The 12,565-nt window shown below is 42.3% G+C and overlaps 1 protein-coding gene across 1 annotated transcript in view; it reads right to left on the reverse strand.

Moving 5' to 3' along the window:
* Positions 1–12,565, reverse strand: part of fa2h (fatty acid 2-hydroxylase) — a 45,052-nt gene that overhangs the window by 18,713 nt on the left and 13,774 nt on the right. The window lies entirely within an intron of this gene.

Here is a 12,565-nt window from a genome sequence, read left to right on the forward strand (position 1 = left end):
AGGAATCAGTGGCTTTTACACAGTCACTTACCCTAAGAACTCACACGCACTGCTGTAGATTTATAAGGGGACAGCCTGATAGATCTCAAGATCTTGATGCAAAATGCAATAATACTGTTAAAGGAGGATGTTAATACGCTTACAAGCAAGTATCTATCTACAGTATATATGTTTTCTTGTAAAAAACAACAAAGATAATATACTATCTGAACATTGTGGAACCAACAATCTCCAAATTAAATTAGCCTCAATCAAAATGTGGTTAACATTGCTGTTGGGCTGCATTTTACAATGAGGTAGCATCAATGTTAAAATGTTGGAGAAGATATGAGATTTATAAATACATAAGGAACTATAATCATTAGAGTATGGGCAGAAGGACAGTGGAGAAGTGGATTATGTTGCTGGAGTTTGTGGGTAGTGTAGTACTTCGACATGACATTGCAAATAAAACCAGTTTTTCTTAAAACAAGGTTGATTTCATACGGACATGTTTCTACAGGGGCATAAACCATCATTCACAATCTTGTAGCTCGTGGTAAGTCTACCTTGGATGGTTTATGATGGATAATAGTGAAGTATTCCTTTATAAAAACCACACACACAAACACAAACACCCCCGTGGTTTGTTACTAACATCACCTTGGCAATTTAACAACTACAAAAGCAACGTTACACCCCCCCATTATCACACTGTACTAAAACAAAAGAAACAAACAAAGGTGCCATTAACCTGCCTCGTCCTTCTTGGAAGAATACAATTGATTTGACATTGAAGTAATATGAGATCAATACTTGTTTAATCCTGTTTTTAAGTACAGTGATGATATTGTATTACCCAGCTTGATTTACAGTAACGACAGTATAAAGTTGTCTATAAAGATAATAATTGAATAGATATTATTGTCCTTATACTGTATGATAAGTTATTACACTGTATTAAAAATGGCAGATCCAGAGACTTAAAAAAAAAGTAATAGCAGTATAGGCATACATTTGATTGTACAAAATGTGAAAATGTTCATCACATAAAGCGAAGGAGAAGTAGCTTAAGAGCAGAATGAAAGCAACGGAAAACAGAAGGCAAATCAATATCAATCAATATCAGAACGATATTGAGTACAGTGTCCTTTCCGTACGTAATTTGTTTAGTGTTGCCATAGGTGATACTGTACCTGGTGATACAGAACTGATATCAAAAACATTCACACAGGGCAGCGCAACACACACACACACACACACACACGCACAAACACTCAACAACTCATAATGCTCGGATTGTGCAAATCATGCTCAAGCAGCTGACGAAGGAAACAAACAATAAATAGGAACTGCAATCACATGGCTCACATTAACCCATCAGAACATCATAGGATAGCAACACACAATTTTAGTCTTTAAAATGACCTTTTGATTACTTTGTATGTAAGAACAGTAAATATAGTACAGTGTAATGGTTAATTTTACATTACAATAAAAATGAGAAAAGCATCAGAATAGGTAATTAAGGAGTTATAGGTTAGTTGTAGTGGTATTACAAATACACAAAACACATGAAACCGATTCTAATACTATACTATAATACACTCGCTTCCACTGAGTAAGCCATTGTGCACTTACCAGAAATGACGATCACAACATGCCACCCCTTCTTCTTCTTCTGTAAAATTGTGAATTTCACCCGGGGAGAGCATTCCAGCCATCTATTGTTTTCTGCGAAAAATACATTCCTGCTTCGTTTTTGACATTTTAATAAAAATAAATGTGATTATGTGGTCGGGTTGGCTCAGTGGGTAGAGGTTTCGACTCAGGGTTCGACTCCGACCTGTGACGATTTCCTGCATCTCTCTCTCTCTCTCTCTCTCTCTCTCTCTCTCTCTCTCTCTCTCTCTCTCTCTCTCTCTCTCTCTCTCTCTCTCTCTCTCTCTCTCTCTCTCTCTCTCTCTCTCTCTCTCTCTCTCTCTCTCTCTCTCTCTCTCTCTCTCTCTCTCTCTCTCTCTCTCTCTCTCTCTCTCTCCTGTCCATTAAAGGTCCCCCCCAAAAAAGTGATTTTATTGATTGGTGCTTGCATTTGCTCCGTGTCACTCGGGGATAAGACGATTGCGACGGCGCTGTCGTGTCATCCGCCTCCTATTAGCTGAAAACGTAACAGTATCTTAATATTCTTTTTTGTTACTGCTCTCTATTCAATGTTTTCAATTCATTGATTATATTTATTCTTTGCTGACCACTCTCTTTTATGTATATTTTATGTTTCTGCTTTAAAAATGAGTAACGTTAATGTATTACTGTTCATTAGAGTAGTAATTGTAATGCTCAACTGTTTTATGAGAAAATCCTTGTGGCCCATAGAGAAGACTGTTGTTGTGAAGCATTACCCTTAAAACTTACCTAATAGACAAACCATCATTGAAACTTATAATTGTATGTTTCTAGCTAGACTGAGCATTTTATAAAAGGCTCACATCATATGTATGTGTGTATTACAATACATTTACGCACCACTGTGTGATAGTAAATTCCTGTAAAGTGGATATCATATTTATTATATAAGCTATTATTTTAAGTCATAGTTTCTTGTGTTCTAAATGGTCTTCATACAGTGACGATACAAGAGTGAAAGCAGAGGCAACAGGATTGACATTTAAATAGATCCCATTCCTCTATTCTTGTATGCACAAACGTTATATGCTTGCTACAGTCATGCAAAATGCAATGCAAAAGATAACACAATATTAAAGTGCTCATATTATGCTTTTTGGCTTTTTCCCCCCTTTCCTTTATTGTGTTATATATCTTTTTTGTGCACGTTATAGGTTTACAAAGTGAAAAAGCCCAAAGTCCACCCCAAAAGGAGTTGCCATCTTCCAGAGAAAACATTGTTCACAAACTGCTCCAAACAGCTCAATTGTAGTCCAGCATTTACTTCCGTGACGAACTTTGCATCAGGAACCTAATGATAACTTGTTTTGCTGTTTTGATGACAACTTCTCACCATCAGACTTTTGGAGAGAAGAGTTTTCTAGTGCTGTAAATGTGTGACTCCTGAAGGTTTAAATAGGGCTAAATGACATAAGATTTAACATATTATTCAGACAGAGATTCTTTTTTGCTTGTAGTGGAGGATGGAAAGGTGAGGGGCTGAAAAGAAACTCTTAGGGAAATTCAAAGCCACAGCACCATGCCTACCTCCACCTGTTCACACCCATTGGAACACCAAAGCTTTTCTTGTACTCACACACCTGAATAACAAAAGACAGGAAGTAAATCAGCAATGGCTTACATTTAATATTCATCTTTAACCATTATTTAAAAGAGAAACCTCAGCGAGCAAAATCTGCTCTACTTCTGTACACCAGTGACGTCACCGGTGTAGGAAAGAACTACAGCTTTGGTAGCTGCAGGTGTAATGCCGTTCACAAACGCCCCTGTTCTCTTCTCTTGTATTATTATTTCCATCAAGGAAAATGTGTAGACGATGTTATGGACGAGGATTTTAAAAAAGGTATTAATTGTATTTTTTGGCAATAACATGCAAACATTAACACACATCCTCACCCAGCAGCAGCACAAGATCTATACAATCACCACAGTTTCAAGGTGTTTTATGACTTTTAAGTTACCAATTAATCGAGTCTTGGTTCGTGAAAAAGACAAATCCAGAAGCTTTATGGTTGTATTTTTCTGTTTAGGTGTAAGAATATTTCGTTTCTTGACATTTTGCGAGTTTATTTTTTTACTAAAAAGCTACGAGTTTGGCGAAGTCGCCACTCACGCACAATGCATCATGGTACATGTAGGCACAGCTGCCACGGATCAGTGAGCAGTCAGTATAGCACATACTAGGGAATTTATTTCAGTATTATTATCATCAGTACTGAATGGACGTCCACATTAAAAGTGGCAAATTTTCCATTTAATGTGGCAGATTGACAAAGATCCCAGTTCTTTTGAATTCACTATGTGTTCTACATCTGAGGTAGGTACTAGAAACAAGTCACGCTGCCCGTTCCAGTGATAAACAAAAAATATAAATAAACAAAAGAAATGACATCCAGCAATAGGGTTTTATTGGTATGGAGACATATATCTGTTATGTCACTGAAACTACACAACAAAACCACATCTTCCTGGTGGCTGGCCAGCTTGTTTCTGAAACATCACAGAAGTGGCACACTGAAACCATAACAATGCATCTAGGTTTGAATCTACTGCGCTTTGGCTGCAAAAGATCCAACTTTCATTTTGCCATTAAAAGAACGATCACCAGCAAACAAAGTACTGAGAAAAAGGCAGTAGCTCAGTCTGTAGGGAGTTGGGTTGGGAACTGTAGAGTCGCTGGTTCAAGTCCCCATATGGACCAAAGTATGGTGGTGGACTGGTAGCTGAAGAGGTGGTAGTTATCTCATGGGTTCTTGGGGCACTCTAACATCTCTCCATTAGTGCATGTATAGGTACTGAGCATGTGTGTATAACAACAACAGAGTGAAAACATAACATGTAATTTCCCTTGTGGAATTAATAAAGTATAAATCATTAGGCTTGTGTAAAAATATATTTTTTTTGGCACATTTGGCCAATCTGGGTTCAAGAAGTCAACCTCAGCCTCAAATGTAGTAGAGTTGAAGTATAAGGTGGCATACGATGGAAATATTCAAGTAAAGTACACGCAAGTCAAAATTGTATTAAAGTACAGTCAATGTACTTGTATGATAATTTACACCAGCGATGGTATGGTGGCAACCTTATTGGTATCTATCATAACATGAATACAATTTCATTGGTATAAAGACCGTGATCGTTTTTGATGGAGGTTTTAAATTTCTTAAAACGTTTGTGACAATTTAGTTGATAATTAAAGTTTTTTTACTCCCCTTTTAGTATAAACAATGTTTTACCCAGCCAGCATATTATGTGGAAGTAACCCTGTTGGTAACCAGAGTACATGTCAAATATTCTCTATAATGTAGATGATGTAATTTGTGCTCAGTGCCTAAACCAGTGCCAGTGTATAAACCCACTTGTCTGTGCAGATGTCTAAAACAGTAATCTTCAGGATGTGGGCAAACAATGTACTACGGAACAAACATCTTACAGTACAGTGTAGCAGAAACAGCTTCTCAATCTAACAACAATCGTGACATATGCTTAACATGACATCTATAACCAAAGAGGAACAACAGCAGTCACAAGTAGGTTGTGGGAGTTCCACCTTTCTGATGCAAATACATTGAAAACTGACTGAAGCACACTTGATATAATAGTTGCTTAGTAGCTCTACAATTTACAGTCTCAAAAATTACAGTTAGACACAAACCATACTGGACTTCACTGTAAATGTTATGTTGACCACTATTTTTTTTAATCGGTTCTCAGAACAGGACTGTGGCTGTTGTGGGACAATGTCTGGCTATTGTGACATTATAGGAATCCAACGTATAGATATTTATCTTAACATTGCTAGTGAAATCTAAACTCAGGCGCCGTAACTTGGCTCACACTGCTCTCTATCATACAATCTTTCTGACCCGTTCTCATTTAGTCCGTCTATGCTATCAGTTCAGTATTAGTCATCTGCTCTGACACATCCTCTACATTATTGCCTGTATGTAAAGCCAGAACGCTACAGAACACATGAGAAGCAGGCAGTTTGCTAGATAAACACTAAGTAAACACTGAATGCAGGAGGAGGGACTTCAGTCAAGATTGCTGGCCTTCATCTGTGTTTCCATTGATTCAGGAGTGTCTGTGTACACTCTTCAGGCCTGAGCTGAGACAACGGCTGGTATGCTTGTGCCGTTAACATACCTCTCACTCCACGTCGACCCATTGTCATATCAACAATGACACGTATTGACTGCATTATACTATATAGGACGAATACTTCAAAAAACCTTTCACTATACTTTTCAGGAATGAAAAATTTTATTTTACAGAGGAAATCAGGGTCAAGGAGTGCTCTGCCGCAGGAGGAGGAAAAACATGAAAGAACGAGAGACAAAGGAGGTGGTTTGAGTGGAGTGGCGATGTGGCCTGGTACCATCACAACACAGAAACTACAGTCAGCCTGCGCTGGGAGACAAGGAGGAGGAGGAGGAGGAGGAGGAGGAGGAGGAGGAGGTGGATAAATTAAATGAATGTGGTGAAGAGGAATAAAATCGATTTTGAGGGCAATAGGAGACTGAATTTGGTTGTGATTACAGTAAGCAGACGCTGGCTCTGGGGACATGTCCTGGGCGCCTCCCTAGGGAGGTGTTCCAGGCACGTCCAGCTGGGAGGAGGCCTCGGGGAAGACCCAGGACTAGGTGGAGGGATTATATCTCCAACCTGGCCTGGGAACGCCTCGGGAACGCCTCCCCCAGTCGGAGCTGGTTAATGTGGCTCGGGAAAGGGAAGTTTGGGGTCCCCTGCTGGAGCTGCTACCCCCGCGACCCGACACCGGATAAGCGGACGAAGATGGATGGATGGATGGATGGATGGATACTGAATATGGGTAGGGGTCCAGACTGCAGTTTGACCCCGTTTCATTTTGTTACAATTTGTTGTGATTAGGGATAGACCGATTATCGGCCCTGGCTGATTATCGGGCTGTTTTTTAACAATTTATTGTTTGTATCCGCATTTAATTTGCCTGATAGCCGATAAAGTTAGTTAATTAAAAAGTGCGCTACTCTGGCTCTACTACAGCTCTGTGTCTTTCCCTCTGCTTCGGTTTCCCGCCCCACTGAGTCTGACTTAATGTTCCACAACACTATCTGACTATCTTTCACTGTGTATTTTGTTAAAAGTTTCTAATTTATTAAATAATTGCTTATTATAGCATTTAAATAAAGTTTTGTGTTGGAGCTTGTAACATTCCAAAATCTTAATTTTGATTTAAAAGATTTTCATTTTCACTGTAAATGCATATTGGTTTCAAATATTGGTTTCATTATCTACTAATAATCGGTATCGGCCTTGAAAAACCATCAGTCGGTCCCTAGTTGTGATCCCAAAGTTAAGCTGGTGGAAAGGAATTGGGTTGACATTATCTGGTGTCATGGGATCGTGGGCTGAACTGATGGAACTGATTATGTAAAGAGGGTTACAACTGTGGTCAAAGGGCTGTGCAGGACCGATACTGAACTAACTAGAGGGTGGGGTAAGACAAAGGTGAAGGATAGAGGGGCTGGATGGTCGACACTGACGCAACACTTCTTACATATAACACACATTAGCCATTTTAAGTAACCGCTCCCAATTCCAATAACCCAACTCATGGTACAGTATCTGTCAATGCTGAGTACTGATCCCATACCAGTGCTCTCTTTTTCCCCGATCTAAAAACAGTATACTTAACTGCTAAACTAATGGAAATCATTTTTATGCAAGATATCATGAGGAGTTGCTGTGGCACTACAAAACTGACCTGATGGCCTGCCAAGACTGACTGAATGTTATCCGATAGTGGAAACATAAAATTTAAAAATATCACTGACAAAGTAACTGTATTTACTGTGGATCCGTTACATCATGGCCGATCCGCTAAATAAGGTCAGCAACAGCACTAATTTGGCGTATCGGATAGGTGCGTATCGGATAGGTGCATACTTAGTCTTCAGCATAAATATCTACTGCAGTGTTTCCCACGTTGAGAATTTACTTGTGGTGGTGGGTGACGCGGGATGTGACGGCGCGGTGCGTGATGGCTGGGTTCAGTGAATAACTAGTCAAATGAAAGTTTATGAACTATGTTTTGAAAACAATGACTACATAACATTAATTAATAATTTAGAAAGAATAGCCTAACTATTTACATATCAAACAAATTAGACTAAACGATGATTCAGATGAAAATATTGCGACACTATTCTGCATCTGACACAATTTCAGGGTAGTTATTAGGGCTGTGCGATATGAGGAAAATATGCAATATGCCATAACGTTGTTGAATATCACGATATTTCTTGCAATAAATAAACAGATATTGAAATGTACTCAGTTCTGCCTTTTTGCTGCTTTCAGTATTCTGCTAAAATACAACAAATTGCTTGTTGAATTTAAAACAAAGGACAGGAAAGTGTAGCCATGTCAATTAAATCTATTTTTTTACCAAATGTTAACAGTTCAGCAAATAAAATACCTGATTACCTGGAGCCCAAATGTAATAACTTAACCTTTACTATACTAACGTTAGATCCATACAGAAAGTTACATGTTATTATACATCTCAACACTGTTCCGTCCTAACTCCTGTTAAATTATATAAGACTAGTGATATCTAAAGTTAATTCTTGTTCATTTAGTTTGTTAGATCATTGCTTTTTTTAAGTGTTTTAATCTGTGTTTTGGGGATCCTAAACATGCTGTTTTGTACTATAACGTTATGTGTCCTGTTGCACTCATTATGATCTCAACTGAGCCGATTTCTGTCATTCAAACAACTCTGAGTTGTAGTTTAAAACTTTTACAGCCAATTTAATAAAAATGACGAGTTTTATTCGGGCTTGAGTATATAAATACAGTTAATGGATAGTCTACAGGCACGGAGACCTGAAGGCTCGGTTAGCAACGATTAGCCTGAAGGGTGCAAGTGGGTTTCTATCATTACATTTTATTACTAGTTTGTTTTATGACTGGTGATAGGGAGAGTCTTGGGACTAAAGCTGGAGGTATTATGAGTCGGGCAAAGGCTGAGTTGGTGTTGCCCTCTGGGAAGCCACTATGGAAGCAGACTAAGTCACGGTTGGTTTGCGAAGTCGAGATTTTGTGATGAAAGGATGATGACAGTGAAGTTAAAGTCAAACAAGATTTGTGCTAATAAAAAAATAAAAAATAAATACTGATTACATACTCTCACATACTGATACTGATTTTGGCTCAGTAGCAAATTCTATACCTTAAGGTAATATTCCCCATCTACTTTCACCCAAAATTGTTTCTGCTACTGTTAGAACTGTTGCTACAAAAACCTGCATTTCTTGTTAATCGGCACTAGTAAGTAACTTGTCCCCTTGCTACCTTTATAATAATCAAAGCTGCACGCATACCTCGATCCTACTTGCATTTCAGTAAATAAACTAGAATTACCACTTTGCAGTTATTTGCCTCCATCAACCAGTCAAGTTTTACATCCATGTCTGTCCAGACTCACATATGTAGTGAAGCAGCAATTTAATTAAATATATTAATCTCCCCTTCTGTTCCTTAGTTATGGCGTTGAATAATAATGCCATAACCCCTGCTGTAAACTGGAGGTTCATCAGACCGGTCTTGTAAAAAAGATGCTTTTATTTCTCCGTTGACGGATCGTTTGTTTAAATATCACAACACATTTCCATCATAAGATTAACAGAAACTTGTGGTTAACTGGCTTTTCGGAGTTAAACTCCACAAGCACCTGCGGGCTACAACCTCGCTGGCTGGCTGACGCGAATCCTGAGTACAGAAGAGGATTAGGGTCACATGTGAAGTCAGAGTTATGAGGTTAAAGTAAGACTGACTTTATTTCTAAGAATTCTGAATTTAATCTCAGAATTCTGACTTTAATATCAGAATTCAGATTCTATTCTCAGAATTCCGAGATTAAAGTCAGAATTCTGACCTTTGTTTTTTTTAAAACAACAAAAAAACTAAGTCAAATAAAACTTTAAATTAAAGTGGACACTGGCAGCACAGTGTGCCAAAATGTCCATGTATCAACAATACAATGCTGAAGTATTTTTCTTTGTTGTGTGATCGCAGTGTATTTGACAGATGGGCCCACATAAGACACACATGACATGATTTACTTAACATGGCCTACATGGCATGAACTATGTTAGGAGAGGACAGGAGTGTGAAACCTGCTTCTATTTCGTATAGGCTTCGCCTTCTAAGGCTACGCTATTGGGTTTATCCCTTCGTGCATGCGCAGTCGTGAAGATTTTCTTTCCCGCCCTTGCGTCCAGCACGGGCTTTCAACTACGTCCGCAAATACTGTATATAAACAGAGCGGACCCGTTGTTCATATCCCAGTTTTTCTTCAAGCTAGCAGTATGAAGACCTCCACCTCCAGCGGTTTTCGCCTCTGTTCTGGCTACCGGACCGGCTACATTCTGATGTCGGATCTCCCCCCCCTGCTGCGAGACCTGCCTCGGTGCCGCTCACGCCGGCATGGCACTCACCCCCCAGGCCTCCTGCCAGTTCTGCACCCACCTGCCATCTAAAGAGCTTGAATGGCAGGCGGAAGGTTTTCTGGCTTGCCAGGTCAACGGGGAGGGGGATGGCAGCTAGGCAGACCGATGGGACACCGTCGACACCCTGGCTCTGCTGGAAGAAGACGTCTTCGACGGGCACGAGTCCACGGACTCGTCTACCCCAAAAGATGACTCTCTCATCGGTTTTCCCTCCTCCCCTCTGAGAGAACTGGGCCGCGAGACAGGGATCGATGCCCTCCCACTGCGTCTCTCCCCATCTCCAGAACGGCCAGGGGCACCGATTCGGCGCTCTTCCCCTCTGCCACAGGTGGCTCCACCCTCCACTGCTAGGGCTCTCTTCCTGGATCTGCCAGACATCATTAAGAAGGCGGCAGACCTGAGAGGCATAGCGCTCCCGGCTGAACTTCCAGCCCCCGCTCGGGGCCTCTTGAGCGGGAATGTGTACGTCCAGGAGCCGCCGTCCAAACGGGCTCCACTCTGGCCGCGCTTTACGGAGCTTCGGGCCTTTTGCGGAGGAGGCTCTCTCCCAGCCCGGGAAACTGAAGGCTCCAGTCTCACGCTACGCCCCGCTCACCCGGTTTCAAGGCGACACAGAAGCGGGCTTCCCTTCGGTCCATCCCCCGGAACAGAGCCTGGCATCCATCCTGCTTCCGAAGGCTACTTTTTTCGCCCACTCCTCTGTCCCCCCAGGATCAGGTCTGTGCTCACACCAGCGTGCGGTCCAGCAACTGTGGTCCAGCGAAACCCCCCCCGATGTTGGAATGTGCCACCACGATTGGTTTACGTCTGTTGATCTGAAAGACGCATACTTTCACATCCAAATTATTCCCAGGCACAGGAAATTCCTGCGCTTCTTTTTCCAAGGGGCCCATTTCCAGTACAACCGGCTGCCATTCGGGTACTCACTGGCCCCCCACACTTTTTCCAAGTGCATGGAGACAGCACTTCAGCCGATGCGGAAAAAAGGCATCATAGTCCTTTTTTATCTGGACGATTTGCTCATTCTGGCCCCCTCTCGGGAAAAGGCGGCGCTGCAAACTATGGAAGTTTTACGACACCTGCAAACACTGGGCTTCGCAATAAACTGGCAAAAGAGCTCACTGGTCCCCGCACAATCGATAGTTTATCTGGGCGTGGACATAAACTCGATTGTCATGAGAGCCAGGCTGTCAGCGCCAAGACACATTGATCTCTCCGTTGTCTGAACAATAGTGGAAATTGAATCCCACTATTGTTCAGAAGCTGTGGAGCAGGTTCGGGAAAGCGGAGGTGGATCTGTTCGCCTCACGAGAGAACACACAGTGCGCGCTGTGGTTTTTCTTGAGCGCATGGACCAATCCACCCCTCGGCGTAGACGCCTTCTCCCACCATCCCTGGCCCAGAGCCCTCCTATACGCTTTTCCCCCGGTCCCTCTGATCCCTCACCTCCTAGAACGCATCCAGGAGGAGAATCTGTCAGTCAGTCAGTCAGTCAGTCAGTCAGTGTAGTGGCACCGGAGCGCACAAGCGCATCCTGGTTCCCAACTTTGGTTCAGCTGCTGGCAGGCCCCCCCTGGCAACTACCGTGGCACGAGGACGCTCTGTCACAGCTGAATGGCGCCATATTTCACCCCCCGGTGATAACCCAGCCGCTGTGGGGCTGGCTGCTGAGCGGGAAAGCTTGCAGAGACTAGGCTTGCCCCCTGCCATGGTGCGCACTATCCAGAACGCAAGAGCCCCCTCTACTACAGCGTGTTACGCAGGGCGCTGGTCTGCTTTCCAGCACTGGTGCACGGAGAAGGGTGCAGATCCCACATCGTGTCCCCCGTCTCTCGTGTTGACTTATCTACAAACATTAGCGGATAATGATTTGGCTCCGTCTACAGTCAAAAGCCTACGCAGCAGCTATCTCATCCTGCCACGAAGGCTATGAAGAGAGGACGGTTTTTGCGCACCCCCTGGTGAAGCGTTTTTTGAAGGGGATCAGGCCAGAAACCCGCCGTACGCTCTCTTACACCCCAATGGGACCTTGCCCTGGTGCTGCGAGCTCTGGGGAAGCCTACTTTCGATCCTCTGGCACAAGCCTCTCTCAAGTTGCCGTCACTATAAACAGCGCTTCTCCTTGTCCTGGCGTCAGCCAAGAGAGTGAGCGACTTATGTGCGCTGTCAGTTTCGCCATCCTGCCTCTCCATTAGAGGTGACGGGAGCGCAACCACCTTACTGCCAAACCCCCTCATTCACACCGAAAGTTCTAACAAATTCCTTTCGGTCGAGGGTGTTTTCCCTCTAAGGTTTTTTCCCCCCGCCTCATGACAACTTATTTACTTATCACAGATTATCAATCATGATACAATTTCTCACTAATCATGCACGCCTACAATCATGGAATGATGCACCGCTGCATGTGT

The sequence above is a fragment of the Sander vitreus genome, chromosome 8, assembly GCF_031162955.1.
Source record: "Sander vitreus isolate 19-12246 chromosome 8, sanVit1, whole genome shotgun sequence".
Classification (NCBI taxonomy): Eukaryota; Metazoa; Chordata; class Actinopteri; order Perciformes; family Percidae; genus Sander; species Sander vitreus.